Consider the following 23,922-nt stretch of genomic DNA (forward strand, 5'->3'; position numbering starts at 1 on the left):
AAAGTCCTCTCCTCTTATACTCCCTCCCTAAAATGTCCTCTGATATCCCATAATACCTTCCTGGACATGCTGGTTGTTGTAGTTATCTCCTCTTCTACCCCCTCCTGCCCTAAGATATCCCATATTATCAGCCTGGACATGCTAGGAGTTGCAGTGCTCTCCTCTTATACATCCTCCCTGTAATGTCCTCTGACACTGTTACTGTATATAGATTACGATTGCCATTATGTGTGTTGTATCGTCACCCTCGGGGGTGGTGTCCTCCTTTTGGGGTAATGAAAGCGGTCACCCTACTCAAAACAAATTGCTAAATGGCAATAATCTACAAATAGAGATTAAGGTGAAAGCCAAGATAAAGAGGTGGGTATCAATAATTAGGTTAATGGTGGAGCTACCCACCTTGTGCCAATATAATAGGCAGACACCTGGGGACCAGCCAATGACCTGATATGGAGGCCTCCTGTCTCTTTCCCAATGCAGATGTCTGGGAAGCAGTAGAGTACCTGCAATAGAGGCAGACCACGTGACTGCTATGGCGTCCTGGGGGGAGGGGGGACCCACACAGAGCTTGCTCTTCTCTTCATGTTAAACCATTGCCAACCACACAGCTGCTACTCGGGGAGCTCAATGCAAAGAGATTATTACACCTTCCATGGTTGTTGTATTAATTCCTATGAGCTCCCTCTAGTGGTGGCTGCAGGCAATATAAGAGAAACAAGAGATTTATCTGTGTATTTTTGCTAGTTTTCTGGTTCACATACATTGAGAAATATGGTGCTCAGAATGAGCGCCATATGTTTAAAGCACCTGTTCCACTTTTTCCAAAATAAAGGTTGGTCAATTCACAACTTCTCCACCTTCAAAAGTGCCTTAAAAACACACCTGACTATTCCCTACTAAACCTCTTCCCCCACCAACTCTTCAGGCCTGAACTCGATCCTCTAGCAGTCCCAAACCCGAAGCAGATCGTCTGACACCACTCCTTTCAGTTTAATAATGGCTCAAATCCTACTTATCACAACTAACTACCTTATGTGTCACCCCCAGTTCCTCATAGATTGTAAGCTCTTGTGAGCAGGGCGCTGACTCCTAGTGTTTCAGTTGTATATTACCCAGTTACTTTTGTTTTGTGCATGAACCCTATGAATTTGTAAAGCGCTGTGGAATATGGTGGCACTATATAAATAAATATTTGTATTCTTATTATAAAATGGGTGAGGCCAAAGGCAACTTTTTTTTTTATTACAGTTTGTATTTAATTAAAATTTTAATTTCTTCCACTTGATAAAAAAAAACGGAACTTCATCAGACATTTGTTTCGCATATTCTGCATTGCCTGGGAGTGACTGACGTGCGTACAGTGGGAAACTAGGAGCAGGGGGCCCACACTGTTTTGCTATGGAGCCCTATGAGATATGTGTATGCCCCTGCTGGGAAGATAAGGATCGGACTGTTCGATTTCAACTGCCTGATCTTTTTGTTCTCAGGGAGAAAGGTGGCTGTCAGAGGTTTCTGGCAGTGGTTTTCTTATGTCTCCCTGTTCAGGACACATACATGCTTGGCTCTGCATGCATGTGTATAGAAGAAGCAGGAAATAAAGATGTCGGCCGAATGAATGACAGCCAGGTTATATGTAATTCTACCAATCATGAAGCAAGTTGTCTGGCAACAGAAACAACTGCACAGAGACACATACCTCTTGAGTACCCTAGTTTAAGTGGGCTTACTGGATTTGTAATTGGGGTGCTGTGGCTGGTTGAACTGCAGAGGATGCATTGGCTGGTACATACAGTGGGGAAAATAAGTATTTGATACACTGGTAATTTTACAAGTTTTCCCACCTGTAAAGAATGGAGAGGTCTGTAATTTTTATCAATCACATTGTATGAGTTTTAAAAAATGAATTTGCATTTTATTGCCTGAAATAAGTATTTGACACAATAGAAAAAAAACATAATGTGATATTTGGTACAGAAACCTTTGTTTGCAATTACAGACAGTCAGACGTTGCCACCGGACTGCAGGGGCAGTATGTGGTGGGCTGATGGGTGTAGTAGTCGTACTCACGGTTTTGCAGCTCCCTGGGTCGGCGTGCAGTGATGAAGAAGACAGCACTAAATCCTCCGGGGCACTCTCTATTGCAGGGAACACCAGCCAGATGGAAGTTGAGGTGCCCTTGATGGTAATGGGTAAGCTTAGGGTGCTTTGGTGGCTGGGCCCCTGTGTTCGTGACGCCAGCACCGTAAGGTGCAATTAGGAGATGATGTGGAATAAGGAGACCAAGTTTCTTAACAAACTCCCAGTACTTTACTGAAGCTGATCCAAAAGTCATCAATGTATGCAAAAGTCATTTACAGCGAGGCAGTTTTTACAGTGATTCAGATTAGTTCCCAGAAGTTGCATAAGGGGCAGTTTTCTATGACAATCAATTTTTCTCCCTTGTTTCTCCAGGCTGGAGGGATGGACTATCTCTGCTGTACTGTATAATCATATACTTCTGTATCCTCCCTAGGAATACTTTATTCTGACAGATATAAATATAGAAGGATCACACAAGGGCGCAAAACGACACTGGTCCAGACACTTTAGTTCAGATGAGCAATTTTCCTTTCTTCCGGTAGTGCACATCAGGTAAAAACTGCACGTTTCGGGGATACCAAGGTCCTCTTCTTCAGGTTAACAGGCTGGTAGGGACAATAGACGCTTATTGCAACTATTTATATCTTAAAAAACAATAAATATATTCTAGAGAAGCTCCACCAGCAAACTACTGGAACCCAGCCTATCAGTTACCAGCTGATCAAGGAGAATTAAATCAATAATAAATCCGGCTGGCTCACAGTATTTTTGCATACACAAAATTTATTATCCCTATAAAAATATCATAAAAATGTTAAAATGTTGAAACATAACCTTATTCCATATCAGCATATATACATATAGATAAATATAATGCGGAGCTCACGCATACATCTATATAACTGGAGTACTCCAATAAATGTGACCTCTTTGCTTTCAAATGTTATCAATTTTCACCTAGCTGCAAAAAATTCAACTACCAAAAATAATCGTATTGCTTTGTACGATTTTACCAGTAGTTGGAACCTAGATGGTTCGAAGGAATGTCCTTGTTGCGATTTTAAGTTATGTCAAATTCGCGCTCAAACAGGGCTTCCAGATGGTGGATACCTCGCTTTCGGCCCGTGCTTGTTGACTGCCGCCTCGTTCACAGTGATCCCCCGTGTCGATCTACATGGCGTCCCGCGTGATTAGCCAGGGAAAGGATTTGCTGATCAAAATAGGATACGCAGTTCACTGTTGTGTGACGTAACCAGTATAGCAGAATCCGATTGGTTTAATCAATATAACGGAAGCCGATGAAGCAGAGTTCGATTGGTATTGGGTTCAATTCCATGCAGCAGAATCAATACGATGCATAGTACATGCCGACATAGACAGATCGACTGTGGTGGTATTTTGACCTGATGTCCCTTAGTGCCGGTATTGGACTCACCACCCTCGATAAAATAAATTTGATGAAATAATCACAAAGTCCTTTTTGCAGTATTGGAAGAAACACACAGAAAGCTGGGTCACAAGCAAAGAGGTCACATTTATTGGAGTACTCCAGTTATATAGATGTATGCGTGAGCTCCGCATTATATTTATCTATGTGTATATATGCTGATATGAAATAAGGTTATTGTTGAGGAAGGGTTGAGACATATGCATATATATATATATATATATATATATATATATATACATGCAAACACATGCATGCATGTATAATATATATGTATACATAGGCACATTATATCTGCGCACATCTGTCCTTAAGATTCCACAGCGGCTCATTATGGCCCCTGTGGGTAATACATGTGCCCCAAACATCTATATAGATATATATACCTAAATGTGGGCCCAGTATATGGATCTGTCCAGGTTGTGTGTATGTATATACATGTATACCTAAGTGCCCCCAGGTTGGATGGGTATATATGTATATACTGATATGATCCCCAGGTTGTTTAATGTGTGTGTGTGTATGTATATATATATATATATATATATATATATATATATACAAACCAGATTCCCAAAAAGTTGGGACACTAAACACATTGTGAATAAAAACTGAATGCAATGATGTGGAGATGGCAAATGTCAATATTTTATTTATGGGCAGGGCTAAAACGTACTAGACGTGGGTAAGGCATGCCAAACCTGACCTATGGCTGAGTTGTGCCGGGAGCCATGTGCGTGGGTAGGCCTGAAGAGGGCGTACCCTGTTGGAGTGTGTGAAAAAAGGGAGGGAGGGAGGGGTAAGTGAGACACACCGCCTGTGGGAAGGTATTGGAGGGAATATATAGGGAGCTACGCCCCGCCCACAAACACAGGCTGAAATCAGCCTTAATACTTATGGGCAGGGCTAAAACGTACTAGACGTGGGTAAGGCATGCCAAACCTGACCTATGGCTGAGTTGTGCCGGGAGCCATGTGCGTGGGTAGGCCTGAAGAGGGCAAAAAGACAAGTACACTCCATTGGTGAGAACCTGTTTATTCGTATGCTTCCAGTTTATGTACTATAACGCCAATGACTGAAAAGCCTGAGATATCTCCCTGTGTGGGTTCGGAATATATCTGTTGAAGCATGATGACCGCCAACGCCCCATGGAACGGATGACATGGGCAGGGACCTGGTGTTGTGACGCAGATGAAGCCGCCCCTATACGGAACGAATGACCCGAGATGGTACTTGGATCATATCCGAGGCCTGCCGCTAGGGAACGTATGTGGGACGTGAATTGGACGGATGAGAGGGGCTTGCCATTAAAGGGGAGGAGAGGACTATTAGGAGGAGTTGACTGTAACTGTGACAGCAGTTTATTTAGGATACGGACTGGGCACCATTTACTATGAGTGGGGAAATATTTAACCTCCGAGGGTGGCCCTGTCTGGTTTGTTTTGGTTAGAGGTAGGCTGAGTATGAAATGGTCGTTGTGCCACGCCAACTGGTCTTTGCGGAGGCAGCCTTGCCCCGGAGGGCTGCCGGTAAATTCCCCTGGCCGGAGAAAGCCATAGAAGCTTAAAAACATGGCCGCTTGTATTATCATGCTGGAAAAGGGCCCAAAAGGATGACCATCTAACGCAGAGGACAGATCCCTGAATAGCTCGGGAGACACCGGTTGTCTGCGGGGGGGAGTTTGTTTGACGGTTTTTTGGATTCCCCTGAGGGCCGCCTTGATGGCCTGGTTCGAAAATATGGAGGAACGACCCGGATTACTGAGCATGAAGTGGTGTTGAAGGCCTGCTAGATATAACTTGATGGAACTATGTGAGAGATTGAGTTGGGAATGACAGAAAGCTATGAACGCCAGTAAGTACAACGTTTCGTCATTGGCGCCCTGGGGGTGAAGGCGTCTGAACCTGTCGAAGGCTTTCAATCCGGCTCTATAATTCCTGGCCGTGTTTGGGGCTAGCGACTGGTTTATGAGGCTTTTCGCTGTCGAGATGAGTGACTCTAGTCCATCGTTAGAGTGTTGTGCGATGGGATTGAAGCACCCGTGGGATCTGCGTCGGGCATCTCCTGAAAAAAAAACAAAAATTTTGATCTAGACAGTGCATCTGCTGCTGTGTTACTAAGCCCCTGAATATGTTCCCCTGAAAAACGAAAGTTGAAGGAAAGGGACAGCCAAACTAACCTGCGTAACAGTGACATGATTTTTGGAGACTTAGCCCTTTGTTTGTCCAGGATGTCGACTAACGCCTGGCTATCCGTGACAAAAAGGACGGAGGAATTGGCCCACTGGTCACCCCAAACTTGGGCCGCTGCCACTATGGGATATAGTTCAATGAGGGGGGATGATTTTAATGCTTCTATATCGGATCTTATTTCTGGGGGCCATCTGCCCGCGAACCAATGATTGCCAAAGATAGCAGCGAACCCAACTGACCCTGCTGCGTCCGAAAAAATGATGGGCGAGCGTGAGGTTCGGGGAGGGATGAATAAAGAAATGCCGTTCCAGTTTGACAAAAAGGAATTCCACATGGATAGATCTGCTCTGGCGTGACTATCTAAAAAAATGGAGCGGCCTTGCGGCATGACCCTGGTCGCAAAATTAAGCATCCCTAAAAGAGACTGGAGTTCGGTTTTGGTGATGGAGTTGCTTAGCACCGCTCTATTCATGGCTGACCGAATCTTGATTAATTTCTCAGAAGGGAGCCTGGCCTCCATGCGGACTGTGTCCAAGATAATGCCCAGAAAGGTGACTTGTGGAGCTGGCCCTTCTGTTTTGTTCTGAGCTAACGGGACCTGTAACTGACTAAATAACTCCTTCAGAGTGTTTAATGCGGTTGGGAGGGGACGCTGTTTCTCAATAATCAAGAAGTCATCCAAGTAATGGATGACCATTGGCAAACCCCCGTGGTGAACCAATATCCAGTGAAGAGCTTGAGCTAGCTGATCAAAAAGCCAAGGACTGCTTTTGCAACCGAACGTGAGACGGTTGGCAAAATAAAACTTATTGGACCATCTGATGCCATAAAAACCCCAGAGCTGTGGCTGAATGGGCAGTAGCTTAAAGGCGTCAGCTATATCCGCTTTGGTGAGCCAAGAACCCTTGCCTGAGAGCAAAATGAGCTGGATTGCTTGATCAATGGAAGAGTATCTCATTGAGAATTCGTCTGAAGGGATCAGAGAATTCAGGCTAGGAGTGGACGAAGCATGTGGAGCAGACAAATCATAGATCAGACGTTTTTTATTAGATGACTGTTTTGATACAATACCGATGGGATTGATGCGCCAGTGTTGAAAGGGAACGTCGGAGAAGGGGCCTAGCAAGAAACCTTTGGCGACCTCTGCTAGGATCAATGTGTTAACTGCCTCTGGATCCTGACTGGCTGACATTAGGTTAGGACCCTCCCAGTTACTTTGGGGAAGAGAAATTAACCCTGTGTGAAACCCTTGGCGGAAACCGGATATCAGGGATTCAGTAAATGCTCGATCAGGGTGGTCGGCTAGGAGAATCGACAGTAGTTCGACATTGATGTCGGTTAGTCATGGTTGTTGTGAGGTTTTCCTAGGGCACGAGGAGCGAGGATGAGCTCTGAAACACAACGAGCAGATGTGCAAAGCCCGACATGCGTTGAAGGCACAGCTCCCCAGATTAAAGTTGTTGCACAACTGGCTTTTGCCGAGGTAAACTATGGGCCGGCCTAATTTGTCCACTGAACTGGAATTGCCCTGACTGCCGGAGGGGCCGGGCCATGGACCTTGTGGCGTGTTAAGACTGTAGTTTGGGCACCAATCCGTTGTATGAAATATAGACTGGCAGTTTGAGCAGGTGGGGGCCCTGAGCCCCGCGAAGTGCCGGCAGAATAGCTCAGTATCCATCTCCGCCCAATTGGTGACAAACTGGAACTGGGAGAGCGCTGCTGCTGCTTTGGCGGAGAAGGACCGGTGATAATCGTAGAATGCTGATCCACCATATTTCTGGCCCAGGTCGGTGACCCGGTAAAGGTATCTATCCAATTCCTCCCTTCTGTCAGGCTGGGCTGAGCAGACCACATCCCTATAAACACTGAAGGCCAGGACAAATTCCGGGATGGACAGCTTCCTACTGAGACGTGCATCTTTGGCTTTCATGACTATTGATACGTCCCCACAGTTGATCACGCGGTTCTCTGCAACATCATGGGATGCAATGAGGATGGAAGCTAGGTTTATGTCCTTGCCTGCCACTATATCTTTTTTTGAGACTTTCTGGTAGGAAGTGGGATGGGACAATTTGGGGGGTAGGAATATTAATACCTTGGAGAGACTGTAGGGCGGCCGGAGTTGATACGGTGGCCTGGCTTTGGCCGGACGTTGAAGGCTGGACTTCCAGGACCTCAACTCTGGACTGGATGTCCGAGACTGAGTTGACTAACCCGTTGATGGAAGCTTGGAGCTGGGAAAGCGACAGCTGTATAGATGACAAGGAAGATTGTTCCTCGGAGGACCCAGCCTCAGACATCAGGATCCTATAAAGTTCCGCTTTCCTGGCTGATGATGGATACCGGATCCCTTTCCTGTTTAGCTCAGCAATTAGCTTTGGAATGGTCCAGTTGCGGAGAGATCTGTTGCTGCTGCGACCTGAGACTACTGAGCCTAAGGAAGACACATTGTCTTCTGTACCAGACAACTGGGACATCTTGGATCCGCTTTGGCTGAACCGAACTTGTGAAGAATGAATTGATCTGGATTGCCGCGGATAGAAAGGTCAACAATAAGAGCTAGGTGAGGAAAACATGGACTGAAATAAACAAGAACAGAACCTACCAATGCTAGGATCTTGTTGCGTGTATCTTACCTTGCAGAACTTTTGCCTACTTTGGATTTTATGACGGCTGGAGACACTCCTAGGAATCTGAGGGAAAATTTTTGTAAACTGAATAAACGTGGCTGTGAGAAGAGTGGGGACCGCGAGACCCCTACGAACGACCGGAAGGCTCGTGCCCGGCCTTGACAGACTCGGACGGGGTATGGTAGCCCCGATGTGACATGAGATGGGAGCCGCAATGGCTAACTTGAAGGAGCTGGATGTTGCCCAACGCCTGGTACGACCTAGGAACTCAAGAAGGACAAAATGACGTGACCTGCCATCAGACAGCTGAACCTTAACGATCCACGTAACCATGCCGATCTTGGCCGGACGAACTAGTTAACAAGGAACGCCAGATCCAGACTGAACGATATAGGTGACACCACGTTGAACGAACCTGAATGGTCCCGAGACCTGTGCCATGGACTGGTCTGGCGGTCCATGTGCCGGGCGACAATGAACTGGGGCCTGGACGATCCAGGAAACGTGCCACACGTGATGGGCGCCTGGATGATTCCGGTAACATACAACAATTGCTTGGGGCTGGACGATCCAGGCAATTGATAGCGATAGGCCATGGCCTGGACGATCCAGGTGACGTACTGACAATGGCCTGAACCTGGATGATCCAGGTGACACACAATATTGAACCGGGCCTGGACGATTCAGGTAACGTATTTACACATGACAGGGCCTGGACGATCCAGGTGACATACAACAATGGCCTGATCCTGGACGATCCAGGTAACCGATAGCAATAGGCCATGGTCTGGACGATCCAGGTGACGTACCACAACGCACTGGGCCTGGACGATCCCGGTGACGTACAGACGATGGCCTAATCCTGGACGATCCAGGTGACATACAACATTGAACCGGGCCTGGACGATCCAGGTAACGTATTTACACATGACAGGGCCTGGACGATCCAGGTGACATACAACAATGGCCTAATCCTGGATGATCCAGGTAACCGATAGCAATAGGCCATGGCCTGGCCAATCCAGGTGACGTACCACCTCGCACTGGGCCTGGACGATCCAGGTGACGTACAGACAATGGCCTAATCCCGGACGATCTAGGCAACCGATGGCAATAGGCCATGGCCTGGACGGTCCGGTGATGTACCGCATTGCACTGAGCCTGGACGATCCAGGAGACGTATAGACGATGGCCTAATCCTGGACGATCCAGGTGACATACAACATTGAACCGGGCCTGGACGATCCAGGTAACGTATTTACACATAACGGGGCCTGGACGATCCAGGTAACATACAACAATGGCCCAATCCTGGACGAACCAGGTAACCGATAGCAACAGACCATGGCCTGGACGATCCAGGAGACGTACAGACGATGGCCTAATCCTGGACGATCCAGGTGACATACAACATTGAACCGGGCCTGGACGATCCAGGTAACGTATTTACACATAACGGGGCCTGGACGATCCAGGTAACATACAACAATGGCCCAATCCTGGACGAACCAGGTAACCGATAGCAACAGACCATGGCCTGGACGATCCAGGTGACATACAACATTGAACCGGGCCTGGACGATCCAGGTAACATACAACAATGGCCCAATCCTGGACGAACCAGGTAACCGACAGCAATAGACCATGGCCTGGACGATCCAGGTGACCTACAACATTGAACCGGGCCTGGACGATCCAGGTAACATAATTACACATAACGTGGCCTGGACGATCCAGGTAACATACAAGGAATGGCCTAATCCTGTACTGTCCAGGTACATTAAGGATGCCAGTAGACTGGACCAGCTGAGACGCCTGATGCCAGCCCTTGCCAGCCGTGATGGGAGTGACCCGATCTCTGCGTCTGGCAAGTGGTTGAGGAAAGGTTCAGCAGTGAGGCAGTGAGGCGCGCGCCACCTGTTCCTGACTCACTGCTATGCTCACGCTGTGCGAGGCGAGTTTCAGGCGTCTCCGGTGGGTAAGCGAGCGGCCCGATCTGCGCTCAGCAGGAAGTGGCTGGGGAGACAGCGGAAGCCGATGCGTTCCACCGTGGACCGCAAGCCGGAATGAGAGAGCGCAGCTGCCGGCCGCGCCGATGCGAAGTTAGCAGGACTTACTTGATGAGAAGGAACTTCTCTCCGGACGTACACCGAACAGCGAGACGCACCAGACACAAGTGAACTTGGAGGCCGGCTAGATGTGCTCTTCCTACAAAGTAAGTGAGACACACCGCCTGTGGGAAGGTATTGGAGGGAATATATAGGGAGCTACGCCCCGCCCACAAACACAGGCTGAAATCAGCCTTAATACTTGTAATAGAACGTAGATGACAGATCAAACGTTTAATCCGAGTAAATGTATCATTTTAAAGGAAAAATGCATTGATTCAAATTTTCACGGTGTCAACAAATCCCCAAAAAATTAGAACAAGTAGCAATAAGAGGCTGGAAAAAGTAAATTTTAGCATATCGAAGAGCTGGAAGACCAATTAACACTAATTAGGTCAATTGACAACATGATTCGGTATAAAAAGAGCTTCTCAGAGTGGCAGTGTCTCTCAGAAGCCAAGATGGGTAGAGGATCACCAATTCCCACAATGTTGCGCAGAAAGAGGTAGTCACCTGAAATGGTCTTCCAACAGTCTTGAAGGAGTTCCCAGAGATGCTTAGCACTTGTTGGCCCTTTTGCCTTCACTCTGCGGTCCAGCTCACCCCAAACCATCTCGATTGGGTTCAGGTCCGGTGACTGTGGAGGCCAGGTCATCTGGCGCAGCACCCCATCACTCTCCTTCATGGTCAAATAGCCCTTACCCAGCCTGGAGGTGTGTTTGTCCTGTTGAAAAATAAATGATGGTCCAACTAAACGCAAACCGGATGGAATAGCATGCCGCTGCAAGATGCTGTGGTAGCCATGCTGGTTCAGTATGCCTTCAATTTTGAATAAATCCCCAACAGTGTCACCAGCAAAGCACCCCCACACCATCACACCTCCTCCTCCATGCTTCACGGTGGGAACCAGGCATGTAGAGTCCATCCGTTCACCTTTTCTGCAATGCACAAAGACACGGTGGTTGGAACCAAAGATCTCAAATTTGGACTCAGACCAAAGCACAGATTTCCACTGGTCTAATGCCCATTCCTTGTGTTCTTTAGCCCAAACAAGTCTCTTTTGCTTGTTGCCTGTCTTTAGCAGTGGTTTCCTAGCAGATATTCTACCATGAAGACCTGATTCACACAGTCTCCTCTTAACAGTTGTTCGAGAGATGTGTCTGCTGCTAGAACTCTGTGTGGCATTGACCTGGTCTCTAATCTGAGCTGCTGTTAACCTGCGATTTCTGAGGCTGGTGACTCCGCAGCAGAGGTGACTCTTGGTCTTCCTTTCCTGGGGCGGTCCGCATGTGAGCCAGTTTCTTTGTAGCGCTTGATGGTTTTTGTGACTGCACTTGAGGACACTTTCAAAGTTTTCCCAATTTTCCCAATTTTTCGGACTGACTGACCTTAATTTCTTAAACCAATGATGGCCACTCGTTTTTCTTTACTTAGCTGCTTTTTTCTTGCCATAATACAAATTCTAACAGTCTATTCAGTAGGACTATCAGCTGTGTATCCACCTGACTTCTCCACAATGCAACTGATGGTCCCAACCCCATTTATAAGGCAAGAAATCCCACTTATTAAACCTGACAGGGCACACCTGTGAAGTGAAAACCATTTCAGGTGACTACCTCTTGAAGCTAATGAAGAGAATGCCAAGAGTGTGCAAAGCAGTAATCAAAGCAAAAGTTGGCTACTTTGAAGAACCTAGAATATGACATATTTTCTGTTATTTCACACTTTTTTGTTATGCATATAATTCCACATGTGTTAATTCATAGTTTTGATGCCTTCAGTGTGAATCTACAATTTTCATAGTCATGAAAATAAAGAAAACTCTTTGAATGAGAAGGTGTGTCCAAACTTTTGGTCTATACTGTATATGTATATTGATCAGCCTAGTTCTGTTATGACATGGGAGTGTGTGATGTTATGGTGTGGCAGCTGGGGGGGATGCTCTCATTTACACCTTGGGCAGGAAGTCCTTTGATCCAGTTCAAGCATTCCGTCACATGCCCACGATGATGTCATCACCCTCCTGTTGAAGGGAGAGGGGGCTGCTTTTGGACTATATTAGCCCAAGCCAGGACAAAGGCACGGGCTCTTGGAACTGGACTACAAGGAGAGACACAAGGGAGAGAGCAGCTCCATGACGTACCCCTGGAAAAGGCCTAGTAACCCTGGAAGGGCTAAGTAACCCCTGCTCCACCAACCATCCCCTAACCCCGGCTGCTGAACTCCTGCAGTAATCCCTGCTGCTGACCTCCTGCAGCATTAACCTCAGCCCTGTCTGCCTCTGTCCATATCCTTAACTCCTGCATTCCAGGTGTGCAGCCCCAGCATACCCTTGCTGGCCTGTAATATCCTGGTCCCCTGCAATAGCCCCAATACCCTGGGTTTCCCCCTTTATGTCCATCATCCCCTGAACTGTGATTGATTATCCCTACATTGCAGTGATTGTGTGGTTTACAGCCCCGCTTTAACCCTTGCATTGCTGGGCTGTATTAACCATGTATTCCCTGCCTGTATTTACCCTTACAACCCAGTGTCTGTGGCCTGCATTCACCCCAGCAGTGCCACTGTTCCCTGTAGGGATAGTTTTTAGTCCAGGTTGGGTGAGCTGCTAATGTATGTGTGTGTGTACTGTATTAAATAGTTTTGTGGGTGGAATTTGGGAACTGTGTAGTGTAGTGAGTATTGTATTTATGGTGCTGTATTGTGTGTATTGTGCATTGTACAGTCGTGGCCAAAAGTTTTGAGAATGACACAAATATTCGTTTTCACAAAGTTTGCTGCTAAACTGCTTTTAGATCTTTGTTTCAGTTGTTTCTGTGATGTAGTGAAATATAATTACATGCACTTCATACGTTTCAAAGGCTTTTATCGACAATTACATGACATTTATGCAAAGAGTCAGTATTTGCAGTGTTGGCTCTTCTTTTTCAGGACCTCTGCAATTCGACTGGGCATGCTCTCAATCAACTTCTGGGCCAATTCCTGACTGATAGCAACCCATTCTTATCACTTCTTTGAGTTTGTCAGAATTAGTGGGTTTTTGTTTGTCCACCCGCCTCTTGAGGATTGACCACAAGTTCTCAATGGGATTAAGATCTGGGGAGTTTCCAGGCCATGGACCCAAAATGTCAACGTTTTGGTCACCGAGCCACTTAGTTATCACTTTTGCCTTATGGCACGGTGCTCCATCGTGCTGGAAAATGCATTGTTCTTCACCAAACTGTTGTTGGATTGTTGGAAGAAGTTGCTGTTGGAGGTTGTTTTGGTACCATTCTTTATTCATGGCTGTGTTTTTGGGCAAAATTGTAAGTGAGCCCACTCCCTTGGATGAGAAGCAACCCCATACATGAATGTTCTTAGGATGCTTTACTGTTGGCATGACACAGGACTGATGGTAGCGCTCACCTTTTCTTCTCCGGACAAGCCTTTTTCCTGATGTCCCAAACAATTGGAAAGAGGCTTCATCTGAGAATATGACTTTGCCCCAGTCCTCAGCAGTCCATTCACCATATTTTCTGCAGAAGATCAATCTGTCCCTGATGGGGTTTTTTGGAGAGAAGTGGCTTCTTTGCTTCCCTTCTTGACACCAGGGCATGTTCCAAAAGTCTTCGCCTCACTGTGCGTGCAGATGCGCTCACACCTGCCTGCTGCCATTCCTGAGCAAGCTCTGCACTGGTGGCACTCCGATCCCGCAGCTGAATCCTCTTTAGGAGACTATCCTGCCGCTTGCTGGACTTTCTTGGACGCCCTGAAGCCTTCTTAACAAGAATTGAACCTCTTTCCTTGAAGTTCTTGATGATCCTATAAATTGTTGATTGAGGTGCAATCTTAGTAGCCACAATATCCTTGCCTGTGAAGCCATTTTTATGCAACGCAATGATGGTTGCACGCGTTTCTTTGCAGGTCACCATGGTTAACAATGGAAGAACAATGATTTCAAGCATCACCCTCCTTTTAACAGGTCAAGTCTGCCATTTTAACCCAATCAGCCTGACATAATGATCTCCAGCCTTGTGCTCATCAACATTCTCACTTGAGTTAACAAGACGATTACTGAAATGATCTCAGCAGATCCTTTAATGACAGCAATGAAATGCAGTGGAAATTTTCTTTTGGGGATTAAGTTAATTTTCATGGCAAAGAAGGACTATGCAATTCATCTGATCACTCTTCATAACATTCTGGAGTATATGCAAATTGCTATTATAAAAACTTAAGCATCAACTTTTCCAATTTCCAATATTTATGTAATTCTCAAAACTTTTGGCCACGACTGTAGGTTGATAATAAATATATTGTATTATTTGTATTATACCTATCGTGCTACGTGTGTTTATTAGCGGTAGCTAGCTCAGTTAGGTGCTTGCAGCTAGTTTAGTGATTAGCGTAGGGCAGAGTGAAAGTATTATTCTTGTTTAAGGTATAAATAAGCGGGAGTCATCACTAGACAACTCCTCCTATTTATGAATATTAATTATTGATATTTGCATAAATATTACTAATTAATAGTCTCCCTTTACAGTTATGTTTTAACATTTTAACATTTTAATGATATTTTTATTGGAATAATACATTTTGTGTATGCAAAAATACTGTGACCCAGCCTGATTTATTATTGATTTATATCTTTAAAAAAAGCCAAAAAGGGACACCTTTATCAGCCCAATGGGAGTTGCAGCCTCCTCCAGGCCCCTCATTAGCATATTGGGGTTCAAGCTTAAAACACATTAAAAGTGAAAAACATATGGGGAAGAGGATAAGGGGTGTTTATACAAATCTACTGTGTTGTGCCATATTTGAAAAGCACAACCATTCCATTTAAAAATAAAAATAATAATTATCGTGCTGGTTTCATCTTCAGGTCACATGATCGCTGTTTCTGCGATCACGTGACTCATTCCTTGGAGAGGAGGATGCTGCATCGTCCTCCTGCGAGCGTCCTCCTCCCGGCCCGGGATTCCTGTGCCACGTGACCGCTACGTCATGGGTCACGTGACAAACTAATTCAGGGTGAATGAGAGGTGGCCTGGCCGGGTAGTAGGAAAAAACACGTGACCACAAATATCGCTGACAGATGGCCTTTTTTATGTCCTTGGTTATGGTGGGCAGCTTGTAGCTTAGAATCGCTCTACCTAATGAAAAGGAGACTAGAGCCTGATAAACAACAGTTACCTTCCTTTTCCAATATTTTCACTCCCTCTCTGAGTTGCCTGGTTTTTCTGTAATCCCTTCTATGGGCTGGTACTTGGAACTAACTTTGGAGTTTGTACTCGTCCTTCTTCTTCCTCCAAACACGGCGCGTGGATTTTATACCAAAAAGGTCTATTTTGGTCTCACCTGACCACATGACCTTCTCCCATGCTTCCTCTGGATCATCCAGATGATCATTGGCAAACTTCAAATGGGCCTGGACATGTACTGGCGTAAACAGGGGGACCTTGCGTGCCCTTCAGGATTTTAATCCATGACGTGTAGTGTGTTACTGTGGTCCCAGCTCTTTTCAGGGCATTAACAAGGTCCTACCCTGGGCTAAATCCTGACCTTTCCCAGAATCATCCTTACCCCATGAGGCGAGATCTTGCATGGAGCCCTCAAACCGAGAAATTATGCCAACAGTTGTTGCCTTCTCACAAAGCTGCTTGCCTATTGTCCTGTAGCCCATCCCAGTCTTGTGCATGTCTACAATTTTGTCCCTTTTGTCCTTAGACAGCTCTTTGGTCTTGGCCATGATGGAGAGTTTGGAGTGTGATTGAGGTGCAATTAATACAGATAAGGAGTGCAGAGTAGGAGGGTTTCTTGCAGGTTGGTGGGTGATCAAATACTTATCTCATGCAATTGACCAAGGAAGTATGGACAACAGCGTTGTCAGATGGAAATTTTTGGAGCAATTTTCAGCAAGGATCTTCTGGTATTGCACCGTTTTGCTAGTCCTCTCCACCAGAGGAATGAGAGATGAGAAGTTCTCTTTGTTGCAGGGGTCAAGAAGGGTGAACAACCAGTAATCTGTGATGTCTAAAATGCGTATAACGCGCGGGCCGCTGGAAAGGCAGCCTAACATGAAGTCAGCAATGTATGCCAGAGTACCAACAGGCAAGACTTTCGTTGTCATCATCAGGAGGATCACTCTCAAAACTCCTCATCCTCTTCCTCCTCTTCTACCCGCCCACGCTGAACAGATGGAATTAAACTTCCATGGGTACTACCCTCTGTAGCGGAGGCAACTGTCACGACTGTGACTGATCCAGACAGGTCTGGGAGGAGAAGGTCGCAGCGACTTGCTACTCGCGATAGCTTGTGAGTTTGCTCCATGGTTCAGGGTATGTTATCCGGGTTTTGCCTTGTGAACCTTTTTGTCCTGACTGGGAGTTTGTAGGCATCCTTCTCAGGTGAGTCCTGTCTGCCACTCCCAGCTACTATATTAGTTTCAGTTTCACTTGCAGTCATTGCCAGATATAGTCCTTACTTCCAGTGCTATTCTGACCTTTGAAGGAGATCGTTTGACGGTATTGCTGTGGAGCTCTGGTCTGGCGTGGACTGTCGTTATTGGGATCACCTTCTCTGCTCGTGACTGGATAAGTCTATCTATGTTATAGATTGTTTGTTTGTTTGTTGCTGTCTTCCCCTGTTGTTCTCCTAGACGTGAGTGATGGTGACTAGTGCTCCCATCTGCCTTTCCCCAGTCTAGTCTTGTTAGGGTGACTGAGGGTTTAGGCATCCTGCTCGCCGCACGGGTTCACACCCCGTCTAGGGTATCAGGGCAGACAGGTGCCAGCTTATGGTTAGTCAGGGGTGACTGTTCTATTTCCCATCCGTAGATAAGGGTCCCCCTTCACCTCCGTCTGGTGCGACACGACTGCTGCTGGGATAGCGGTCGTGACAGCAACCATCTCCTGCTACTCCTTCTCCTCGTCTTCATCGTCTAATTCGCGCTGAGAAGCCGAACTGAGGGTGGTCTGGCTATCACCCTGTGTAATGTCTTCCACATGCAAAGCGTCGTCTTTAATTGTGAGCTGCGAGCGTTTGAGTAGACACAGAAGTGGGATGGTGACGCTGATAATAGCGTTATCGCCGCTCACCATCTGTCTTGATTCTTCAAAGTTTCTTAAAACCTCACAGAGGTCAGACATCCATGCCAACTCCTCGCTTGTGAAAAGCGGAAGCTTACTGGAAAGGCGACAACCATGTTGCAGCTGGTATTCCACTACTGCCCTCTGCTGCTCGCAAAGCCTGGGCAACATGTGGAACGTCGGAGGTGAGCTGGCAATTTCAAGTGCTGCTGCAGCATTGACTGGTGCTGCACGCGGATAATTCGGAGGTGGAAGTGGAGAAGGAGGAGAAGTGGGGGTTGGAGCCACTAACATAGGTGCTGGCGGAATCCTTGGAGTCGGTAACACCTGTGCTATCCCAGGATGCGACTCGCTCCCGGCCCCCACAACATTTACCCAGTGTGCCGTCAGGGAAATATAGCGTCCATGGCCAAATGCACTTATCCATGTGTCCGTAGTTAAGTGGACCTTCCCGTAACTGCGTTGGTCAGGGCACCTGTAATGTTACGGGACACATGTTGGTGTAAGGCGGGCATGGCACACCTTGAAAAATAGTGGCAGCTTGGGACTGCATAACGCGGGACGGCCGCCGACATGGGGCTGCGGAAGGCTTCAGTGTCCACAAGCCTAAATGGCAACTTTCCAGGGCCAGTAATTTGGAAAGCTGCGCATTTAGTGCTATGGCCTGTGGGTGGGTGTCTGGGCATTTGTGCTTGCGTTCAATTGCCTGGGGTAAGGACATTTGTACGCTGCGCTGGGACACGGAAGTGGATGTAGACGCTGATGGTGCTTGCAAAGGTCCAGGTGCAGGGCGGGAGGCATCCGGGCCTGCGCCTTTGACAGGGGCTTGGCCAGCACGTAACACAGGGGAAGAGGAGGCAGTGGTGTGACCCAAAGACACATATTGTGGACCCAGGTGTTCGGCCCACCTATTACGGTGCTTTGATGCCATGTGGCGGATCATGCTGGTGGTGGTAAGGTTGCTAGTATTCACGCCCCTGATCATTTTTGTATGGCACAGGTTGCAAATTACAATTCTTTTGTTGTCCGCACTTTCCTCAAAAAAGCGGCAGACTGCGGATCACCTACCCCTTGGCAAGGAATATTTCCGCATGGGTGTGCTCCGGGGAACAGTTGTGGGCCTGTTTGGTGTGGCCCACCTTCTCCCTTTTGACACCCCACTGCCTCTTCTAGCCTGTTGCGGTGCAGCAGATCCCTTCCCCCTCTGTACTGCTGTCCTCGCTTGGCTTTCCACCTTCCCAGGTTGGGTCAGTGACTTCATCGTCCACCACCTCCTCTTCCACTTCCTCACTCTGCTCATCCTCCTGACTTGTTGACCTAACCACTACCTCAGTGATTGACAAATGTGTCTCATCCTCTTCATCAACCTCTTGAGACAGTAATTGCCGTTGAGTTATTGGCAACTGTGTCTCATCATCATCCACCTCAATAAACAGTAATTGACGTTAGTTTGGGAATCAGGGCAGAAGATCTGTCCCTCTTCAAGCGTACTTGGCGAGAGGGCCAAATCAAGAAATGGCGCTGAAAAGAGCTCCTTGGAATATCCGAGTGTGGGATCACTTGTTTGCACAGACTTTCCATGGTGGGAGGAAGGAGGATCAGGGTGAGGATTGGGTTGAGCAGACTCTTGGCTACTGAGACTGGACTTGGTGGAAGACAGGGTGGTGCTTAAGTGACTGGAAGCATTATCTGGTGCAATCCAAACGACTACCTGGTTGCACTGGTCTGACTTCTAGAGTGGTCTCCTGCGCCGCCCTGCAAACTGGTATATGAAGCTAGGTATAGTGGATGATTGTTTTTCTTGTACTCTGGCCTCAGGCACAGTTTCACTGCACCCAGGGCCACGGCCTCTGCGTGAACCATCAGCATCATGGCCACTGCCCCGTCCCTTACTGCTCGCCTTCTTCATATTAAATGTTATATATGATTGAAAGTCTGCCACACGTACAGTAGCGTAGGATTTAGAAGTGTATGCGCAAACAAATTTAAAAAGGTATTTTGGATGTGGAAACGTCACCCGCAGACAGTGTCGAACTGAGGTGCCTAGGGTCCACCAGTAGAGCTGACTCTGGAGGCCCACCCTATATATGCAAATATCACAATTTTTTATTTATTTTATTCCCATTCGCATAGCTCTGTTAGGCTTACTTTATTAGTGCCACAGTGTGGGGGTACATATCTTTTATTGATTAACCTTTTATTCAATTGTTTTATTCATTTTTGTGAGGGCGAAAGTAAATCAGAAATAGTTTTTTAATGATATGTACTGTGCAGTATAAATAACTATACAAGTCTACTTTCACACTCGAGTTTTGGCTTTCCGTTTGCGAGATCAGTTCAGGGCTCCCACAAGCTGTCCAAAACTGATCAGTTTGCATTCTAATGCATTCTGAATGGAAAAGGATCCGCTCAGAATGCATCAGTTTGAATCAGTTCTGTCTCCATTCCACTTTGGGAAAGTGTTTTGGTGTCCGTCTGATGAAACTGAGCCAAACGGATCCGTCCTGGCACACAATGTAAGTCAATGAGGACGGATCCATTTTCACTGACACAATCTGGCACAATAGAAAACGGATCCGTCCTCCATTGACTTTTAATGGTGTTCAAGACAGATCCGTCTTGGCTATGTTAAAGATAACACAAACGGATCCGCACAAAATGCCAGTGTGAAAGTATCCTAACATGTGACAATACCAAATATGTCTAGTTTATTTCATATTATATTTATTTTGCACTGCAAAATGCATTATGGGAAAAAAAGTAATTTTTGTGTTATCACATAACTTTTTCCTTTGTCCACCAATGCAACCAAATGACAGAGCTACTGCTAAAAAAAACGATTGTATTGGCATTTAGGCTCAAACACTGCACATATAGGATTTCCATTTGTGGTCAACACTTTCCATGCTGCAGTAGGAAAAACCTCCCTAGTGCAATGAAAGGGCCTGAATGCCACTGCAATTTTATTTAATTATTTATTTTTAGCAGTGGCGCTCAGTTCAGCACTGTATGTGTCAAAGGGAAGGAGATAATTTTTTATTTTTTTTTAACAATGTATTGTTACACTAGCTTCACATTTACGTTTAGAAAGCCGGCAGGTTGTTGTACATCACCGTCTGTGGCATAGTTGGTGTTATCGCAATTTTTGCGATTCTCATCTTCTTTATGTGGTGCCAAATCAGTTATAAGTATAAGTATGTACGTATCATACTGCTCTTATAATGAGACCAGTTGGTTTCATTGAAGCATCTTCTCATCCCCCTGAGCCAAAACAAGAGAGAGCTTTATTTAAGTTACATTAACTTAAATAGCATATATGACATCACAAAAAGGGTTGTTCCTTAAGAAGAGACCATTGGCTCCTTAACTTGATAGGAGTGGTTTTTGCAACTTCATCTTTGAGTTCATAGGTAGATTTGAAAACTGAAACCTAATCCCCCCTTTCCCCTCTCCTATTGACTTTAAGACAAAAAAATGCACACATGGCTCATAGATCTGGTTTGCGGTCATCTAGTGGACAAAAATGTGTACTACAGAATGTTCACATTATATATATATATAAATATATATATATATATATATATAGAGAGAGAGAGAGAGAGAGAGATATATAAAGCCTATCTCTCACAAATCCCTCATTTTGCAGGAAATAGACCAAAGGTAAACAGGCAAAGGGAGGTACTCTCCCAACACCCTAAACAGCGAAGAGCTAGACTTTCCTTATTGCTTCACCAGGTCCCCTCAACCCCCTTTCGGGTTTGCCTTCACCTTGTCCTACTTACCCCGCAACAGGGTTTTATTTACTTCAGGATGGAATAATCTTTGACAGGGGCACAGCACACATATATGTAGTGTGGGCATGGATGCATTAAGCATTCTTAAAAACAATTCTCCTAAACCTTAGAACTATATAATAGCCTGTTAAAACCAAATGCTAAAAACATTGTAGTCGCCAGTTCCCAAAACATTATTCTGGCCATGATGTGATTAATTTCAGAAGTTTTCCCGTCAGTTCATTTGATAAAGTGCATCAGTTTCTTCAGATCCTTGGTGATCCTTCCATCAGGGGCAGTGCTGTTCGGAATGTAGATGCAGCAGGAACTTCCAACGATTTTGTAGACCCCTCCTTTTTCTGCTGTTAAGGACCAGTCGGTTCTGTAGCGTCATCACTGAAAAAGAGCTCAGTTGTTCCACCATTCCCTTCGCAGCATCAGAGGTGTAATTCACAAATCTCTGTTGATGACAAAAGAGATGTTAATCCAATCTACAATTATTATTTTTTATATATACTATTAGTCATGGGAATTAATGACTCAAATCCTGCAACTATCTGACTTTTAGCTTTACGTTCATCAGAAACTCTTCTACAGACTTCTATAGCATACATGTATACATGTGAGTCAAAGGATGTAGGGAGTGACCGCCTTAGGCTATTTTCACACTGGCGTTTCTGGGTCCGCTTGCGAGATCCGTTTCAGGGCTCTCACAAGCGGCCCAAAACGGATCAGTTCAGCCCCAATGCATTCTGAATGGATAAGGATCTGTTCAGAATGCATCAATTTGGCTGCGTTTGGTCTCCGTTGCATTTTTTTAGACGGTCACTAAAATGCAGCTTGCAGCGTTTTGGTGACCGTCTGACTATGCTGAGCCAAACGGATCCGTCCAGATTTACAATGTAAGTCAATGGGGACGGATCCGTTTTTTATGACACAATATGGTGCAATTGAAAATGGATCCTTCCCCCATTGACTTTCAGTGTAAGTCAAGACGGATCCGTTTTGACTTAGACTTTTTTTGGAATGAATAATGCAAACTGATCCGTTATTAATGGATACAAGCGTTTGCATTATTGGTGCGGATCCAACTGTGCAGATACAAAACGGATCCGCACAAAACGCGAGTGTGAAAGTAGCCTTAGTCATTGTTTTGCTTACTGATTTGATCTAACTCAGGAGATGAAAATAGAACAAATGGCATCAGTAGTTAATCAGGACTTTATCAGGGTACATTGGCCACTTCATTCTACCTGCATCATGGGTCGGAGTTTCAAATCTCCACACAATCACCAGATATACCAACTGTCAGGAACTATCAGAGTCACTACTTGTCAGCTGAATTATGTAAGAACAATATCCTGGAGGGAAAACACCAAAGGGCTTTCCTGTATAAAATCCTGTCTCTAAGGCCAATTTGTCTTTATATATTTAAATTGGCCAAATATTTAATGCCAACTATAGGTAAGGATGCAACTGAACGTTGAGGTTTTTCTCTTACCAACATTCTAAATTTGCCTAGGTGATCTTTGTCACTTACACATGCTCCTAAAACATATATCCCCAAATCCTGTTGGATAGAATCTCTAATGGACAGAGTATTACACTCATTATGTTTACAACTGTTTGGTGGTGTTCCCTTCAGGACAGTCATCCTTTGCGATAAACCTTCACCCTTACTGACTCTAGAGGTAGTTTCCACTGGTTTATATTCCCAACACTCCAGACTAGTGTTCTCCAATATCCACAGTTGGTATGGTCATATCTAAACACAATTACCATAGACTGGGTCAGTTCCAGTCTCACAGATGTACTTATCAGACCAGAACCAAATGTCCTATCTGTCATCTGTCTTACAGTCCACTATACTGCAAAAGTCAACTTAGTTGTTCCTGACTCATCTTGATAATATAACACCGTTGGAATTGGATTTGACTGTGATTTCCCCCTTGTACAATATGAAACAAACAATACGACATGAAACAAAACATTATGGCTCTTATAGTCCTGGCACTTGATTGCAATATGACACGTAGATCCAATCACAAAATGAAACAAAGATGAATCCAGCACCAGAAAATCCTTAAGTTGCTTGTTTCTTTAATAATGGCCATAAAAAAATATACGGTAACAGCATTGACATAAATCCTCTCACTCCAATAGTAGTCTATGCGTTTCGAACAGAAAAGTTCTTACTCATGACTGAAGAAAATGCCCAATTGACTGAAATGTATAGAGGACTATTCCTGTGTAGTGTGCAGTAGTAGTACATATGAATATTGTAATTTACAATATGTGGAGGCGTCCATCACTACATCCATCATCTGTTGATAATATATTTGCTTGTCCAACACCACCACTGCGCCCCCCTTATCAGCCAATAACGTCTTCGTCTATTGCTTTCCTCTCGATACTCCTATCTGTCTGCTATACATGGCTTTCGCATCTTTACCCAACTGTAAAAGTAAGGCCGATGAATTTAATTATCTTCCATTCAAGGAGCAAATATCACTTGTTGAGTTGAAAGAATTACAAACTGAACCCAATGATGGCACCTGTGGAATTGCGGTGAGAGACTTCAAAACCACAAATCTACAGTTCTATCCACTAAAGTCACGCACACCAG

The sequence above is a fragment of the Bufo gargarizans genome, chromosome 2 (genome assembly GCF_014858855.1).
Source record: "Bufo gargarizans isolate SCDJY-AF-19 chromosome 2, ASM1485885v1, whole genome shotgun sequence".
Classification (NCBI taxonomy): Eukaryota; Metazoa; Chordata; class Amphibia; order Anura; family Bufonidae; genus Bufo; species Bufo gargarizans.